This window comes from Castor canadensis, chromosome 15 (genome assembly GCF_047511655.1).
Source record: "Castor canadensis chromosome 15, mCasCan1.hap1v2, whole genome shotgun sequence".
Lineage (NCBI taxonomy): Eukaryota > Metazoa > Chordata > Mammalia > Rodentia > Castoridae > Castor > Castor canadensis.
This window is the reverse complement of record NC_133400.1, coordinates 66,517,080-66,534,073: the sequence shown is the minus strand read 5'-3', so window position 1 is coordinate 66,534,073 and position 16,994 is coordinate 66,517,080. Positions and strand designations below refer to the sequence as shown.

The 16,994-nt window shown below is 38.8% G+C and overlaps 1 non-coding gene and 1 pseudogene across 1 annotated transcript; one reads left to right on the top strand and one right to left on the bottom strand.

Annotated features, from left to right (window-relative positions):
- The first annotated feature begins 6,164 nt into the window (after positions 1-6,164).
- On the top strand, positions 6,165-9,103 carry LOC141417587 (heterogeneous nuclear ribonucleoprotein A1-like 3; annotated as a pseudogene).
- Positions 9,104-10,972: 1,869 nt separating this feature from the next.
- Positions 10,973-11,105, bottom strand: LOC141417729 (small nucleolar RNA SNORA51). The gene has a single exon (XR_012442368.1). It is a non-coding gene; the product is annotated as a small nucleolar RNA SNORA51 (small nucleolar RNA).
- Positions 11,106-16,994: the final 5,889 nt, after the last annotated feature.

Below are 16,994 nucleotides of genomic sequence, written 5' to 3'. Positions count from 1 at the left end.
CTGTGAGAAAATAAATTTCTTGTTTCAGCTCCCCAGTTGGGTATTCACTTACAGCAGTTGGAGCGGAATAACACAGAGTTCTGGGTATGAAAGGGAAGGGTAAGTCAACACTTGAAGTGAGGAGATGGTGACTGTTAGGCTAGAGCATTAGTGGTAGAGATGATAGGAAGTAGACATGTCTGGGCTGGGCTGCAGAATGGCTCATACAACATGCTGGTGGATTTCAGCCAGAGGGGAATCAAATTCTAGATGCATAGGTAGGTAAATAAATCAGGCCAATCCGTTTGCTTTAACTTAGACTATAAAACAAACCACTAGGCTAAACATTAGTAATAAGCTGGAAAATGAATCATAAGATATGTTCAGGCAGAAAGAATAGTGAACTTGTCTAGGTAATAATTGTCATTTTTTAGTATTACATAATGCCTACACCCTTGCTTTGCATTGTTGGGAAGCAACCCAGGGCCTTGTGCATGCTAGGCAAGTGCTCTACCACTGAGCTACACTCCAGCCTATGCAATGCATTTTTGCAATATAATAGGACCCTATAGTCTCAAAGTAAATTAAGTCAAAACCACCCACGAGACCCAAGGCCACTTCCCAACTCCCCAAATAAGGCTCCATCTATGCTTCCCCACACTAACCAGGGACGCATTCCTCAGGTGGAGGAAGAATGTGCACTATAACATGGGCCTACATTGCTCTTAAGTCATTTGGATACCATTTTGATGACATTCTACGCATCTCTGAGAAGTCACTATGTTGGAGCCAAATTACAGCCTAATTTGCCTTTACTTTTTCAGAGAACACCAGCCTTTTAAGACTAAGATTTTTAGTTCACAGGCAGCACAGCTGGTTTCAGCAGAACAAGAAAAAAGAAGCAACTGATTATCATACAGCATTTTCTGTTACCAAACGCTGCTTTGTTCTGGTCATATTGAATAACTTTCATAACAGAGATACTACACAACTAACCCTCCTGATGCCATTTTAGCTGACTGGCCTTCTCTGCCTAGGAGGCAGAAGAGTATCAAGACTGGGGATCCGGGAGCTTGGGCTCACCTGCCTAACAAGTGCAAGGCCCTGAGTTCAAACCACCAGGAAAAAAAAAAAAAAAAACAACCCTGGGAATTCTGGATTCTGTTAAATGAAGAAAATATCTGCCATTCTTTTGTCACACATCTGATTTGGCTCTAGACTCATTCTCTTATCCATTTACCATTCTAAAATCACCCAACCACAGTTAGAATATTAGCTTCAATTACTATGACAGACATTTGACTCTGCTCTATTGGCTGATCTACAGACATAATGTTCATCATCTATTGACCAGTATTCATCTCAACTGTCTACCACCAAGGTGAGTTTTGCTGTAGCCATGTGCTATGCTGTGACTTTTATTAGAAAATATTACTATTAAACTCATTTTTAAACTTTTCCTACCCAAGACCAATTATGCAAATTGTTTTCTTAATAGCAATTATAAACTCTTTGTAGATTGGTATTTATGTCAAGAAATAATACTCAATGAATATTATATCGAAAATATATTACAGTTTATTGGTACTATTCAATCCAAAAAAGAATTACATGTAAGCCATACAGAAACAAAGGGAATTAAAACAAAAAAAGAAATAGTGCTAATTTTATTCTCCTGGCACTTCTGTGAAAATAGTTAACTGATACAGACAAAAATCAAGGGACAATATTTTTCTTGGAACTGTTTGCTTTATGTCTTGGGCCCATTTCAGTCTTCTGATGGTTAAGTCCTCAACACACTTGTCATTCATTCACTGAGAATGAATAAAAACACGCTTACGCTTAGCACTGGTGATAAACAGAACATTGCTCCAATGTGAGCAGAGAATTGTCTTATGAAAAAATAGTGACTCAACTCTTTACAGTTTCTGCAATATCTCTTAAGAGTGTAGATAGTGGAAAGGAACTCAAATCTATGGAGCAGCATCAGTGAGTGCCACCAGTGTCTGGTGGTGGCAGGAATAAGAGTATCCCATGCAGTGACCGCAATGCAGGACTGGTCCTCTCCCTGTACTCCTCAAACTTTTGTGTACATTAGCATCACCTTGAAGGCCTAGCAGAGCCCAGGTGTCTGCCTTTCCCCAGAGTTTACTGCAATAAGATCAGAGTGGGGCCTGAACTCTTCCAGTTTTTGCAAACTCTTAGGTGACACTGATGACGCTTTGATTAACACCACCCTCGCAGGAACCCAGAGGAAGGAAGTGTCTCTCACTTCTTGTGTGTATAAGTTCCCATCACTAAGTCAAACCCTGCATTCTAGTCAATTCCTTAGCCTCCCCCAACTAAACCTATCTCCTGAGGCCTCATTTATCCAAGGCTTGTTTTGGATAAGAAATAGCCAGCCAAGCTAATGAACTAATCAAAGGAATGCTTAATTTTCTTTTTCAATGTTCATTTGTTTTGTTTTTGTGGTACCGGGTATGGAACCCAGGGCCTGGTGCATGCTAGGTAAGTGCTCTACCACGGAGCTAACACTGCTATGGCACCCGTGTGATCTTGTGCCCTAAGTACTGCTTCTCCTGGATGTTCTATGTGAATTTCCTTCCCCTTCAACCAAGCCAAATCTGTTGTTCTGTGCATAACCCTGTTGGCCGCCATGTCTGTATCTGATTTATTTATTTGATGCTGGGGATGGGTCCCAGGGCCTCACACATGGGAATCACATGCTCTACCCCTGAGCTACACACCAGACCCTATGTTTGTGTTGATACTCGTTTTTCTTTTTAATTCATTTATTCACATGTGCGTACATTGTTTGGGTCATTTCTCCCTCTTGCCCCCACCCCCACCCTCTCCCCCCGCCAGGCAGAACCTGTTCTGCACTTTTCTCCAGTTCCATTGAAGAGTAGAAATAAGCAATAATAAGAAAGACATAGCATTTTTGCTAGTTGAGATAAGGACAGCTATACAGAGAGATTCCTAGCATTGCTTTCATGTACAAATGTGTTACAACCCAGGTTGATTCATCTCTAACTGATCTTTACACTGGTTCCTGATCCCCTTCTCGTGTTGACTTCTGTCACTCTAAGGTTTCTGTATTAATTCCTCTGCAGTGGGGACATCAAATGCCTTCATGTTTTGGGTTTTCTATCTAACCCCGTACCTCCCGTACATGTTCTCCCCTTGTCATGTAACCCAAGTCCTACAACATTGCTGTATTTCATTTTTCTTCATGGCTGAGTAAAATTCCGTTGTGTTGATACTCGTTTTGATAGCTTGTTATCAGAGTAAGGACATGGCTTCAAGAGAACCCTAAATTTACTGAATGGTTAGAACAGGAGAAACTTTTCAGCCTGATAATCTGAACACGGAAATTGAACAGCATCTTTTAAATGCATGGTATATGGACAGAAATTCATGATGCCCTTAGGATGGGCTGATAGCAGAAATCTAGAAGGAATGTAGGCAGAAGGAGATGATCTGAGCCAAAGCTTTAAAGTTCCACCATTGTCGTAGGAGCCACAGGAGAACCTTCAGCCAGAATTCATACAGTAGAGCTCAGGACAAACACTGGGAAACAGAAGGCTGCCACTGACCAGATTTCAGTGGCAATAGCTCCACTGTGGTGGAAATGTGGGGTGGCACGAAGAACTGGGGCTCGAGGAGAGCTGTGGGCACCAGCTTGCTTCCCCTGCAGGGTCTCAGAAGGGCAATGATTCTTGGGTGAGTCTCCCTGTCATAAAGGTCCTGTGAGGTGGGCAGCCAGGAAGTCTATGTGTGTATCTAAGGCTGTCAATCAATCAATAATTATGCTTATGACCTAAAATTATACTTTTAATAAGGAAGGGAAAATTATTGTGGAAGAAAGATTTGAACAACACTGTCAACTACCTTGGCCTAACAGAAATAGATGAAACATCATACTTAACAACTACAAAATAGGCATTCTTTGTGAGTACAGTGGGGCCCTGACAAAAGTACACAATAATATGAGCCTTAGAAGAAGGGCTATTAAGTTTCAGAAGAATGTGTTACAGCACATGTTCTGTAATTACGACAGAATTCCATTCACTAAAATTAAGACAACTAGAAAAATACCAAGTGTTTGGGAATGAAACCACACACTTCTAAATAACCCATAAACAAAAGACTAAGTCACAAGGGGAAATTAAAAATGCTTCTAATTCAATGATAATGAAAATGTAGCATATCAAGTACTATGGGATGCAGAGGTAGTACTTAGAGTATTAACTTTAGAGTGCTTAAATAGGAAAGAAAATGGTTTAAAATCAGTGACCTAAGGTTGCAACTTAAAGGCATGTATACACACACATAAATATATGCACAGAAATTTTGCAAAGGAAGATATATAATTAACAATGCTCAATATTAGCCAGGCTCCAGTGGCTCATGCCTGTAATCCTAGCTACCAGCAGCAATCAGGAGGATTGTGATTCAAAGCCAGACCAGGCAAATAGTTCATGAGACCCTATCTAGAAAATACCCAACACAAAACGGCTGGCAGAGTGGCTCAAGAGGTAGAGCATCTGTCTAGCAAATGTGAGGCTCTGAATACAAACCCCATTGCTGCTAATAATAATAATAGTGATAATGTTCAACTTTACTCATCAGGGAAAGACAGCTAAACCGCGCTGAGATATCGTTTTTACCCACTTTAGTTCCAGTTGTCCCTCAATATCCATGGGGGACAGTTCCAGGGTCCCCTACAGGTACCAAAATCTTTGGATTCTCCAGCCCGTAATATAAATAAAATGGCATGATATTTGCATACAGCCCACCCACACCTTCCATCTGCACATACTGCAGTGCTGATGAGCCCAGGACATGACACATGCTAGGCAAGCACTCTACTACAGAGAAACCCACAGCCCTCCTGAGAGAGTCTCTAGATTACTTCTGAGTCTTACATCAATGTACATGCTATGTAAATAATTATGAGATTGTATTGTTTATGGAATAATAACAAGAAAAAGTCTGCACGTATTCAGTGTAAAGATGCTTTTTGAGAAAGAATCTTGCTATGTATGCAGCCAAGCTGGCCTGGAACTCACTATGTAGGCCAACCCCAAAATCACGATCCTCCTGCTTCAGCCTTCTGAGTGCTGGGATTATAGGTGTGCACCACCACACCCAGCAAAAAAGTATGGCAAAAGAATGTAATAGCTGCTTTACTTATAAAGCAAAAACCAGAAACAAACCAAATGTTGATCAGCACATTTTAATTTTGTCATAAAATGCAATACTACACAATAAAAAGATTACAGTTTTTCACAGAAAATCATAAAATATAAAACAAATCAATATTTTATAGACCCTGGGAAAAAGAATTTTCAGCAAAGTACAAAAATTTAAAGCATTCCTTTCTTTAATTTTGTAATTCTTTACTGTGGAATAGCTCAGGATGTCAGTTCTGTTTTAAGTAACAAAATTGATAACTGAGCAATGAAACATAATTTGGATTATAAAATTCTTGCTTTAATAAAAATTCCTCAAACAGTGAAAAAAAGATTACAGTTTTTGATACTTGAAAAAAATAGATGAATCTCAAAAATGTCTCATGTGAGAAGGCAGACAAAAGAGTATAATTCCTTCCACATGAAAGTTGGGAGTGATATGGTTGATGTACTTCCTGTACAAGAATGAATATTGAATTTGTAAACCTGTTGAAATCATCCTAAGGAGGGAGACTTATGTAGAAAGGAGAAAAATAGAAGGCGTGAACCAGTTCGGGTTATATATACATATATACATATACATATACACATATGCATATATATATATATATATATATATGGAAATGTCACAAGGAAACACCCTATATAGCTGTCTTAAACAAAAATGTCATTTTTTTTTACAAAAACGGATAGCAGGAAGGCAAAGCAGGTTCTGTCTGGGGGGCTGGTACAGCCAGAGCGGGGAGGATACAAAGAAAGCTTGTAGGAGGTGAACATGGTGGAAATACAACGCATACATGCATGTGAATGGAAAAATGAGACCTGTGGCAACTATTCCAGGAATGGCGGGAGGAGAGTTCACAGGAGAATGATAGAGGGGATGAATTCAACTATGATATATTGCCAGAACTTTTGTAAACGTCACATTGTATCCACCAGTACAACAATAATTTAAAAAAATGAAAAGTTGGGAGTGAAGACAACTAACACATGGTCATAGAAGTCAGTAAGTTCCTAGTGCATTGGGGCACAGGGGAACCTTTTGGGGTAATGAAAACATTCTTTATTGTGAATTGAGGTTGAGACTACATGGCTGTGTGCATTAATCCAAACTTACTGTATACTTAAGACCCATGCTTTAAATGTAATAAATTTCATATTTAAAGCAGTTTTAGATTCACAACAAAATTGAACATAATAAAGTGCAGAGTTCCGATCTGTCCCCTCCCTGCAAATACACAGCCTTGACCTCTATCAACATCCCACAGCCCAGTGACAGATAGATAGATAACATCTGTTATCATTTAAGCATCATTATCACTCAAGGAACATAGTGTGCATTAGTGCTCACTCTTAGTGTTGTGCATCTTACGACTTTGCACAAAGTTATAATGACATGCATCCACATTGTAGCAGCATGCAGAGATAGTTTCATCCCCCTAAAAATTTGGGCTCACTTTCTCCCTCCCTGCTAACCACTTAATCTTTCTACTGTCTTCATAGTTCTCCCTTTCCCAGAATGTCATAGAGTTGGAACCATATAGTATACAGTCTCTTTGGATTGGCTTCTTTCACTTAGTAAAGTTCCTTCATGTCTTTTCATGGCTTGATAATTCATCTTTTTTTAGTGTCAAATGATATTTCATTATTTGAGTGCAACACAGTTTTCTTATCCATTCATCTACTAAGAGCATCTTGATTGCTTCCAGTTTTTGGCAATTGTGATTAAAACCTGCTGTAAACATTCATGTACTGGTTTTTGTGTTTGTGAGTTCTCAATTCATTTAAGTAAATACAAACGAGCATTATTGATGGATCACATGGCAAGAGTGTATTTAGTTTTGAAGGTAACTGCAAACTGTCTTCCACAGTGGTTATACCATGTTGCATTCCCCCAGCAATGGCTGAGAGTTCCTGCTACCCCACCTCCTCACCAGTCTTTGTTGCTGACAGTGTTCTGGATTTTAACCATGCCAATAAGTACATAGGGTATTTCATTGTTGTGTTAGTTTGCAATTTCCTAATCATATATGATGTTGGGCATGTTTTCATGCTTGCCATCTACAGATGGCTTTATTGTGGTCAGGTCTTTTGTTCATTTTGTTTACTTATTGCTCCATTTTAAGAGTTCTTCATACATTTTCAGTAGTAGTTCTTTCTCTCTTTCTTTCTTCCTTCCTTTCCCTTCTCCCTTCCCTTCACTTTTTTGTAGTACTGGAGCTTGAACCCAGGGCCTTACACATGCTAGCAAATACTCTACCACTAAGCTATATCCCTAGCCATTTTGGGGTAGCAGTTATTTCTCAGATATGTCTTTTACAAATATCTCCCAGTCTTTGGCTAGTCCTCTCAACATTTTATTTAACAGAAGAGTCTTTAATTTTACCAGTTTATTATTTCTTTCTTTTAGGGTGCTGTATCAAAAAAGATGGCACAAGGTCATCCAGGTTTCCCTAAGTTGTCTTCTACAGTTTTGTAGTTTTGTGTTTTAATTTAGGTCTATAATCCATTCTGAGCTTGTTTTTGTGAAGGTGTGAGGCTCATATGTAGATGTCTTTTCTGCATGCAGCTGTCTGGTTTTTTAGCACCTTCTGTTGAAACAGCTATCTTTGCTCCATTGTAACTTACTCCTTTGACTATATTCCATTGGGCCAATTGGTCTGTTTCAGCCCTTAATCCATTTTAAGTTGATACTTGTACAGGGTGAAAGACATGGATCTAATTTCAATTTGTGCATGCAGATATCCAGTTTCCAAAGCAACATTTGTTGAAGAGGCTGTCTCTTCTCCATCATGAGTTGGGTGGTCCTTCAATTCTGTCCCTTGATCCATTTGTCTGTTCTTTCACCATAGCACACCGCCTTGATTACCCACTAGGAAGGCTCAGAGTCAAGTAGTGTCAGTCCTCTGACTGCCCACTTCCTTTGATATTCAAATAGGAAAATGCGTTCAATAGCTTACTCCTTTCTGTTCATGGATGCAGCGAAGGAAGCAGCACAAAAGTCTGTCTCCCAGTCCCGTCTAAGTCAGAGTCTCCTAAACAGTGCCAGCAGCTGTGGGAGTTCTTTGTTGGAGGGCTGAGCTTTGAAACAATGGATGAGAGTCCAAGGAGCCACTCGTGCATTGTGTAGCAATGAGAGATCCAAACACCAAGTGCTCCAGGGGCTTAGGGTTTGTCACTTATGCCACTACAGAGGAGGTGGCTGCAGTTACGACATTGAAGAACATCACCTACAAGATTATTTTGAACAGTATGGGAAAATTGAAGTGATTGAAATCATGACAGGTAGAGGCAGTGGGAGGAAGAGGGGCTTTGATTTTGTAACTGATGACCATGAATCCATGGATAAAATTGTCATTCAGAAATACCACACTGTGAATGGCCACAACTGTGAAGGAAATTCCTGTCAAAGCAAGAGATGGCTCGTACTTCATCTAGCCAAAGAGGTTGAAGTGGTTCTGGAAGCTTTGGTGGTGGTTGTGGAAGTGGCTTTGGTGGTAGCTATGGTGATGGTGGATATGGTGGTGGGGATGGCTACAATGGATTTGGTAAGGATGGAAGCAGTTTTGGAGGTGGTGGAAGCTACAATGATTTGGACAATTACAAAAATTAATCTTCAAATTTTGGACCCATGAAGGGAGGAAACTTTGGAGACGGAAGCCCTAGCCCCAATAATTTTCTAAACCAAGAAATCAAGGTGGCTCCAGCAGCAGCAGTAGATATAGCAGTGACAAGAGGTTTTAATTATTGCCAGGAAACAAAGCTTAGCAGGAGAGGAGAGCCAGAGAAGTGACAGGTAAACTACAAGTTACAACAGATTTGTGAACTTGACCAAGCACCTAGCTGCTACAAAGAAGACATGTTTTAGACAATATTCATGTGTACGGGCAAATGAACTTGAGGACTATATTTGTGACTATTTGTATAGCAGGTTATTTTAGTTTCTGTTCCGTGGAAGGTATAAAGCATTCCAACAAAGGGGTTTTTTTGGCAGCACTGGGGTTTGAACTCATGGCCTCACACATGCTAGGCAGATGCTCTACCTCTTGAGCCATTCCACAAGCCCCAAAAGGGTTTTAACATAGGCTTTTTTTTCCCCCACCCATTTAGCTGTTGATTGCTAAATGTAATGGTCTGATCATGACCCTGAATAAATGTGTCCTTTAAAAAAACATTCAAGTATGGCCTTCAGGGACTATGTCTCACCTGACTTGAATTGCTGGGATTTTGATTGGAATTGTATTGAATTTACAGCTTAAGGTGGGAATAAGTAGTACCTTGACACTAAGTATCAGTGTATTTAGCTCTTTTTTGATACCTTTTATCAGTTTTATAGCATTTCTGATAGGCATCCTGTACAAATACCATGTTTATTCATAATTATTTTATTTGGGGGCAATACTAATGGGAACGATAATGTGTTTTTAATCTCAATTTCCACTTTTTCGTTGCTGGCATATGAGAAAGTGATTGATGTTTGCATATTGACCTTTTGTCCTAAAACCTTGCTATCAGCACTTATTAGTTCCAGAAAGTTTTTATTCATTCTTTCATATTTTCTACATAAAATAAACATGTCAGCTGCACACAAGGACTGTTCTATTTCAACATTCCCAATCTGTATGCCCTTCGTTTCTTTTTCTTCTCTTCTTGCATTAGTTACGTAGTGACAGACATCCTTGCCTTGTTCCCAATCTTTGAAGTACTGATACTGGGTAAGTTTGATGTTAGCTCTAGGATGTTTTTTGGGGGGAGGGGGTAGTACTGGGGGTTGAAGTCCTCTTTTTTATTATGTAATGCCTCTTTATCCCTGACAATTTCCCCTACTCTAAAGTTTACTCTGTCTCAAATTAACATAGCTAATTCTGCCTTCTTTTGATTAGTGTTAGCAAGGCATCTTATTTTTTTTCTTCCTAGTGACAATTCCAAATAGGTTTATATTGTACATTAATTAGGTCCCCGCCACCATCTGTCCCCCTCAACCCTTTCCCCACCCCACTTAAAGCAATTGCAAGAGGTTTCTTTGTTCATTTCATATAAGTAGATGAGTCCATCAACCATATTTCTTCACCTTAATCTCTTTAATTCACTCTCCCCCCTTCCACAGATACCCCCCACACTGTACCTATTTTATAGTCCTCTCATTATTAATTTTTAAGTCGATGTTCAAAGGGGTTTTTCAATGTATCCCTGCTGTGAGTATACTTTACTTTGGTCCATTTAACCCCTTCCATTGCTCTCCCTTATCCCTTTACCACCCCCCATTTTTCAACAGCTTTCAATACATAGCATTGTATCCTCTACCTTCACCATGTAGCTCGGGCTGGCCTCAGACTCATGATCTTTCTATCTCAGACACTCAAATACTAGGATTATAGGCATGTACTACCACACCAGGCTTGGAATCTTATTTTTTATCTAGCTGACAATCTCTGTTTTGATTGGTGTCTTTAAACCATTGATTTTTAAAGTGATGTTAATAGTTGGATTAATTCTACCATATTTACTACTATTTTCCATTGGTTGCCCTTATTTTTTTGTTCCATTGGGCTTTTTCTTTCTTTCATTCTATCTTTCTTTCTTCTTTTTTTGGCAGTACTGGAGTTTGAACTCTTGGCCATGTGCTTACAAAGCAGGTGGTCTACCACTGAGCCATGCATGCCTCTAGCTCTTGCTCTCCATTCTTAGTATCAATTATGCCTCATCTTTTTACTTTTCTTAAAGTAGTTACCCTAGACTTAGAGTTTGCCATATATGTTTGTAACTAATTCAAGTCCATTTCTTTTTTTTCCCCAACCCCATGTCTCCGCCATTCACAATACCGATCAGGCACAGGGCCTGGGCTGAGGTGTACATGCGGTAGGTTTACTTTGCCTCCTCTTTCTATACAGTCGATGTAAGAACACAGCCTGTGGTAAGCACCAGGCGACTTTCAAGTCTGTTTTCAAATAATACTACCACACTTCATGTAGTGCAAGTACCCGCAATAACAAAATAGTCCTCCTTCCTCCATCCCACCCCTCATATCATTGCTGTCATTCACTTCACATACACCTAAGTGCACATGACGCTCACATCACATATGTAATTTAATATAATTTTGCTATTTTTACTTTGGACAAACTAATGTCTATTAGGTTAGTTAAGAATACTAAGAAGGCTGGGTGCAGTGGCTCATCCCTGTAATCTCAGCTACTCAGGAGGCAGAGACTGGGAGGATCACAGCTCAAGACCAGCTTGGGCATAAAGTTTGCAAGGTCCCATCTCAACTATGGTGGTGTGTACCACCATATCCAGCTGTTGTTTGAGATTGGGAATGGTGAACTTTTTGCCAGGCTGGCTTTGAACTATGATCCTCCTGATCTCATCCTCCCCGATAGCTAGGACTACAGATGTAACCACTGATGTCCATCTTGAAGAAGTTTTAAAATACATTTCTTGCAGTGTCAGGCATGATGGTTCATGCCTGTAATGCCAGCTATGCAGGAGGTGGAGACAGGAGGCGTGTGTTCTGAGGCTTGCCCCAGGCAAAAGCAGGGACACTATCTGAAAAGTAAACTAAAATAAAAAGGGCTGTAGGTTTAGCACAAATGGTAGAGTGGTTGCCTCTGTAAGCACTACGTTCAAACACCAGTACTGCCAAGAAAGAAAAAGGGAAAAAAATAATAAAACTTTAAAAACTTTTGAAAGGCAGTTTCTACTAGAAACAAATTCCCACAATTATTTTTGTGTTTTTGTCTGAGAAGTCTATTTTGCCTTGTCTTGTGACAAGAATAATTTAACAGGTACAGAATTCTAGATTGGTGGGGGTTTTCTCTCAACACTTTAAATATTTCCCTCCATTCTCTTCCCATTTACATGATTTATGAAGGCAAGTTGGATGTAATCCTTATCTTTATTCTTCTACAGGTAAGATTTATCCCACTTTGGCCTCTTTATCTTTAATTTTTGAAATTTGAATGATAATGCCTAAGGTGTAGTTTTTTGGACATTTATCCTGTTTGGTATTTCCTGAGCTTCTCGGATCTATGGTTTGCCATCCAACATTGATTTGGAAAAAGTGTCACCCATTATTATTTCAAATGTTTTCCTTCCTCCCTCCCTTCTTCCCTCTCTCCCTGCCTTCCTTTCTTCCTCCCTTCCTCTCCCTCCTTCCTTCCTTCTTTCTTCCAGTATTCACATTACACATATGTGACACCTTTTTTGCTTTCCCACAGTTCTTAGATAATTTTTGTTTTACAGTACTGAGGTTTGAACTCAGGACTTCCCACTTGCTAGCCAGGTGCTCTACCACTTGAGCCATGCCTCCAGCCCTTGGACAATTCTGGTTTTTCTCTTTGCTGGTCAGTTTTGGAACTTTCCATTTTCATATCCTCCAGCTCACAGATGATTTCTCAGCCACATCCAGTCTACTAATGAGCCCATCCAATCTTCATTTCTGTGACAAAGCTTTTCTTTTCATTCTCAGAATTTCTATCTCTCTGCTTTCATTATCCGTTTGTTCTTGCCTGTTTTCTGTTTCCCATGAATGTTCTTAGCATATTAATTATATTTTTAAAAAATTCCTGGAGATGAATCCCACATTCCTGCCATATCTGACTCTAGTATTGGTGCTTGTTCAGTCTCTTCAAACGATACTGTCTTTTCTTTTTTGTCTTATGTCTTGTTATTTTATTGTTGTTGTTTATTTGTTTTTTGTTTTTGAGACAGAATCTCACTGTGTAGCCCAGGCTGACCTCAAACTTGAGATCCTCCAAACTCAGCCTCCTGAGTGCTGGGATTATATGAATCACAATGCCTGAATTGCCTTGTAATTCTTTTTTGCTGAAAGACAGACATAATAGACTAGCTGAAATGAACTGCGATTGACACCAATTATTCTCCCACTATGGAGACTGTCTGTGTGCTACCATCTCTTAAGGAACCTTGTTCCATTCTGTTCTGTTTGTTTGCTGCCAATGAGAAATTTTTTCAGTGCAGAGAGAGAGAGAGAGAATTTTCTTTTGTCTCCCTATCCTCCAGCCTCAGCCTGTTTATTCCTCAATTCTGTAAGATTCTGCTTCATACATTACAGGTGTGTGTGACACAATGCTTTAAATAATCTTACCACGTGGAATTCCACCACCAAGTAATCAAGAGAATCATGCTAAATTTCTCATTTAAAAAAATGATCTGGAGACATGTAAATCCTCTTCTGGTATCCTTTCTTCTCTGTAACTCCAGAATTATTTTTAAAAATAATTATCCTTGTGGAGCACAAAGAGTGGGGCCAGCTTTAGCAACATGATGCATACATTTCTTTCAGGTGTGTCCCTGGCAGCGTGGGATGATGGGAAGATGCTAATGATGTACTGAGGAGTTTCATACCTGCCCAGCCTTGGTTAACTCACTAGAAGATTCCATGCTCCTGACTCCCAGAAGCTATATGCTTGGATCACCATTCCCTAAAAAACCCCATTTTCTCCTTCACCACTAAGGAAAACCACTTGTCCTGCCTTAGTGACAATACCTCTGGCATCTCAGATCCTCATCTAACCTGGTCTGGCAGCAGTCCTTTCAATGCTCTATTCCAGTGGTTCTCAACTCCAACTGCACAAAGTCAAGATCTGGAACATATGGGAGTCACAATAGGCAAAATGTCTCCAAGGATATAAATCATTTTAGGCATAAAAATTGCAAATCTAATTTAATAAGTGAAAACAGAAATGATCCAGAAACCTGCAACTGAAATTATTGTAGTAACACTAACCCCCATGCATAAGTATTTATAATTATTATTTGGTATTTTGAGGGGGAAAAAACCTGCAGTCAGGTGCAATGGCTCAAGCTTTTCATCCCAGTTACATGGAAGGCATATTAGGAGGATCGTAGTTGGAGGCCAGCCAGTGCAAAAAGTTAGTGAGACCCCCCCCCCATCTCAACAAATAAGCTGGGTATAGTGATGCACACCTGTAATCCTAGTTGCTCAGGAAGCATAGGTAGAAAGATCATGGTCTAAAGCCAGCCCCAAACAAAAAGCAAGACCATATCCCAAAAGACCAAAAATCGTATGTTCTCCCTTATATGTGGACATTAGATCAAGGGCAAACACAACAATGGGATTAGACGATGAGCATATGATAAAAGGGAGAGCACACAAGGGAGGGGTAAGGATAGGTAAGACACCTAAAAAACTAGCTAGCATTTGTTGCCCTTAATGCAGAGAAACTAAAGCAGATACCTTAAAAGCAACTGAGGCCAATAGGAAAAGGGGAACAGGTACTAGAGAAAAGGTTAGATCAAAAAAACAAAACAAAACAAAGAAAACTAAAAAAAAAAAAAAAGAAAAAAAACTAAAGAAAAAGGGCTGGGGATGGATCAAGTTGTAGAGTGCCTGCCTAGTAAGCATGAAGCCCTGAGTTCAAATCCCAGTACCACCAAATAAATAAAAATTTAAAAATAAATAAAAGCAAATAAATAAAAATCCTAGTCTCCATCCTAATCTCCAACATCCTTCCTCATTTATCTAACTTTTCACTCTGACAAGGAAATAAACAGGTAATGATACATGACAATTATAAGCATCTATGCAATGAATAACAGTCCATGTGAATGGACAGAAGCAAAACTGACAGACTTGAAGGGAGAAATAGACAGTTCTATAATAATACTTGTCAACTTCAATACCCCACTCTCAATAACGGGTAAGACAATGAGACAGAGGACAAGTGAGGAGGAAGAATGACGAAGAGGGTGAATTCAACTATTTATTTCTCAATTTACAAAAGTAAATGTCACAATGCACTTCCAGGACAACAATAATAACAAAAAAGAAGACAAGGAAAGAAATGGAGCACTTACCACAATAAACCAATTACACCTAGCAGACAAGTACAGAACACTCTAACCAATGACAGGATACATGTTCCTCTCAGGTGCACATGGAATATTTTCTAGACTATACCCTAGGCCACAAATTATATGTCTACATATACACAGATATGTATATGTATATAAAGTATAAGTATACAATAACAAAATATCTTCTCTGACCACAATAGAATGAAGTTAGAAATCAATAACAGAAGCAAAATTAGAAAATTCAAAAAGTTGTGAAAATTAAACAACCAACACTTGTGCTCTTAAACAACTAGTAGACCAAAGAAGAACTCACAAAGGGTATTATAGAATACTTAGAGACAAAGGAAAATGGAAGCACAATATATCAAAACTTATCAAGCACGGTGAAATCGTTGCTAAAAGAGAAATACGTAGATAAACAAATTAAAATGAAGAAGATTCCAGACCAACAGCCTAATTTTACCCTAAGGAACCAGAAAAAGAACAAATTAAACCTAGCAAAAGGAAAGAAAAAATAAAGATTTGATATGAGAAGAGCAAAATAAAGAATAGAAAAACAATTGAGAAAAATCAGTGAAGCCAAAAGTTTGTTCTTCAAAAAGATCAACAAAATTGAGAAATCTTTAGGTAGATGTGTGAAAGAAAAAAAAAAGATTCAAACTACTAAAATCAGAAGTGGAAATGGGGACACAACTACCAATTCTGTAGAAACATGAAGCATCATGAGAGTAATATGGACAACTATGCACCTGAAAATTGGATGACTGTGATAAAATGTTCAAATTCCTAGAATCACAAAACCTACCAATATTAAACCACAAAGACATCTGAACAGAGCTTTTAGTGGTAAGGAGATTCAATCAATAAGAAAAAATTTCCTGACAACCAGTCATGGTAGAGTATGCCTATAAATTCCCAACACTCAGGAGGCAGAGACAGGAGTAGCAAGACTTTTCTGTCAGGCTGAGCTAGATAGCAACACCCTGTTTCAACAAAACAAAATAAAACAAAACAATGATAGTAAAGAAGGACAGAAGGAAGGGAGGAAGGGAGAGAGGGAGGGAGGGAGGGGAGAGAAGGAAGAGAAAGAAGAGAAAAAAGAAAAGCAAAACAAAATATCCTGACAAAGAAAAGCCTAAACCTTATGACTTCACTGGGAAATTCTATTAGACATTTAAAGAAGGACCAATGCTAATGCTTTTCAAACTTTTCCAAAAGGTTAAAGAAGAAGGAACTCTTCAAACTCATTTAATGAGGCCAGAATTATCCTTGTAGAAAGCCAGAGACATTATAAGAAAATTACAGACCAATATCCCTTTATGAGCCCTGACATAAAATCCTCAATAAAATACTACCAAACTGAATCCAGCAGCATATTAAAAGGATTATATATCATAGCCAAGCAGGATCTATTCCTGGAATGCAAGGTGTGAAAACTAATCTGTGTAATAACATCACATAAGAAACATGAAGGAAAAGAACAACATGATCATGTAAAGTGATGCAGAAAAACTTTTGGCAAAATTCAATATCCTTTAGTGATTAAAAAACACTGACCCCAGTAAGAGTAGAAGGAAACTACTTAAAATTAATAAAAGCCATATATGAAACACCATCAGTGAGCATCAACTCAGTGTGAAAGACTCAATACTTTTCTTCTAAAATCAGGAACTAGCTTAATTCCCATGTTTGCCACTTTTATTCACATAGCTCTGGACATTCCAGCCAGAGCAATTATGCAAGAAAAATAAATAAAAGGCATCTAAATTGGAAAGGAAGAAATAAAACGATCCTGTTCACAGACAATATGATCTTATGCCTACAGAACACTAAGATTCCACATACAAAAAAAAAACTGAATAAATAAGTGACTGGACTCAATGTCAACACGAGAATGTCAGTGGCATTTTTATATGCTGACAATGAGTGATCTAAAGAGGAAATCATGAAAACAACTCCATTTATAATAACACCAAAAAG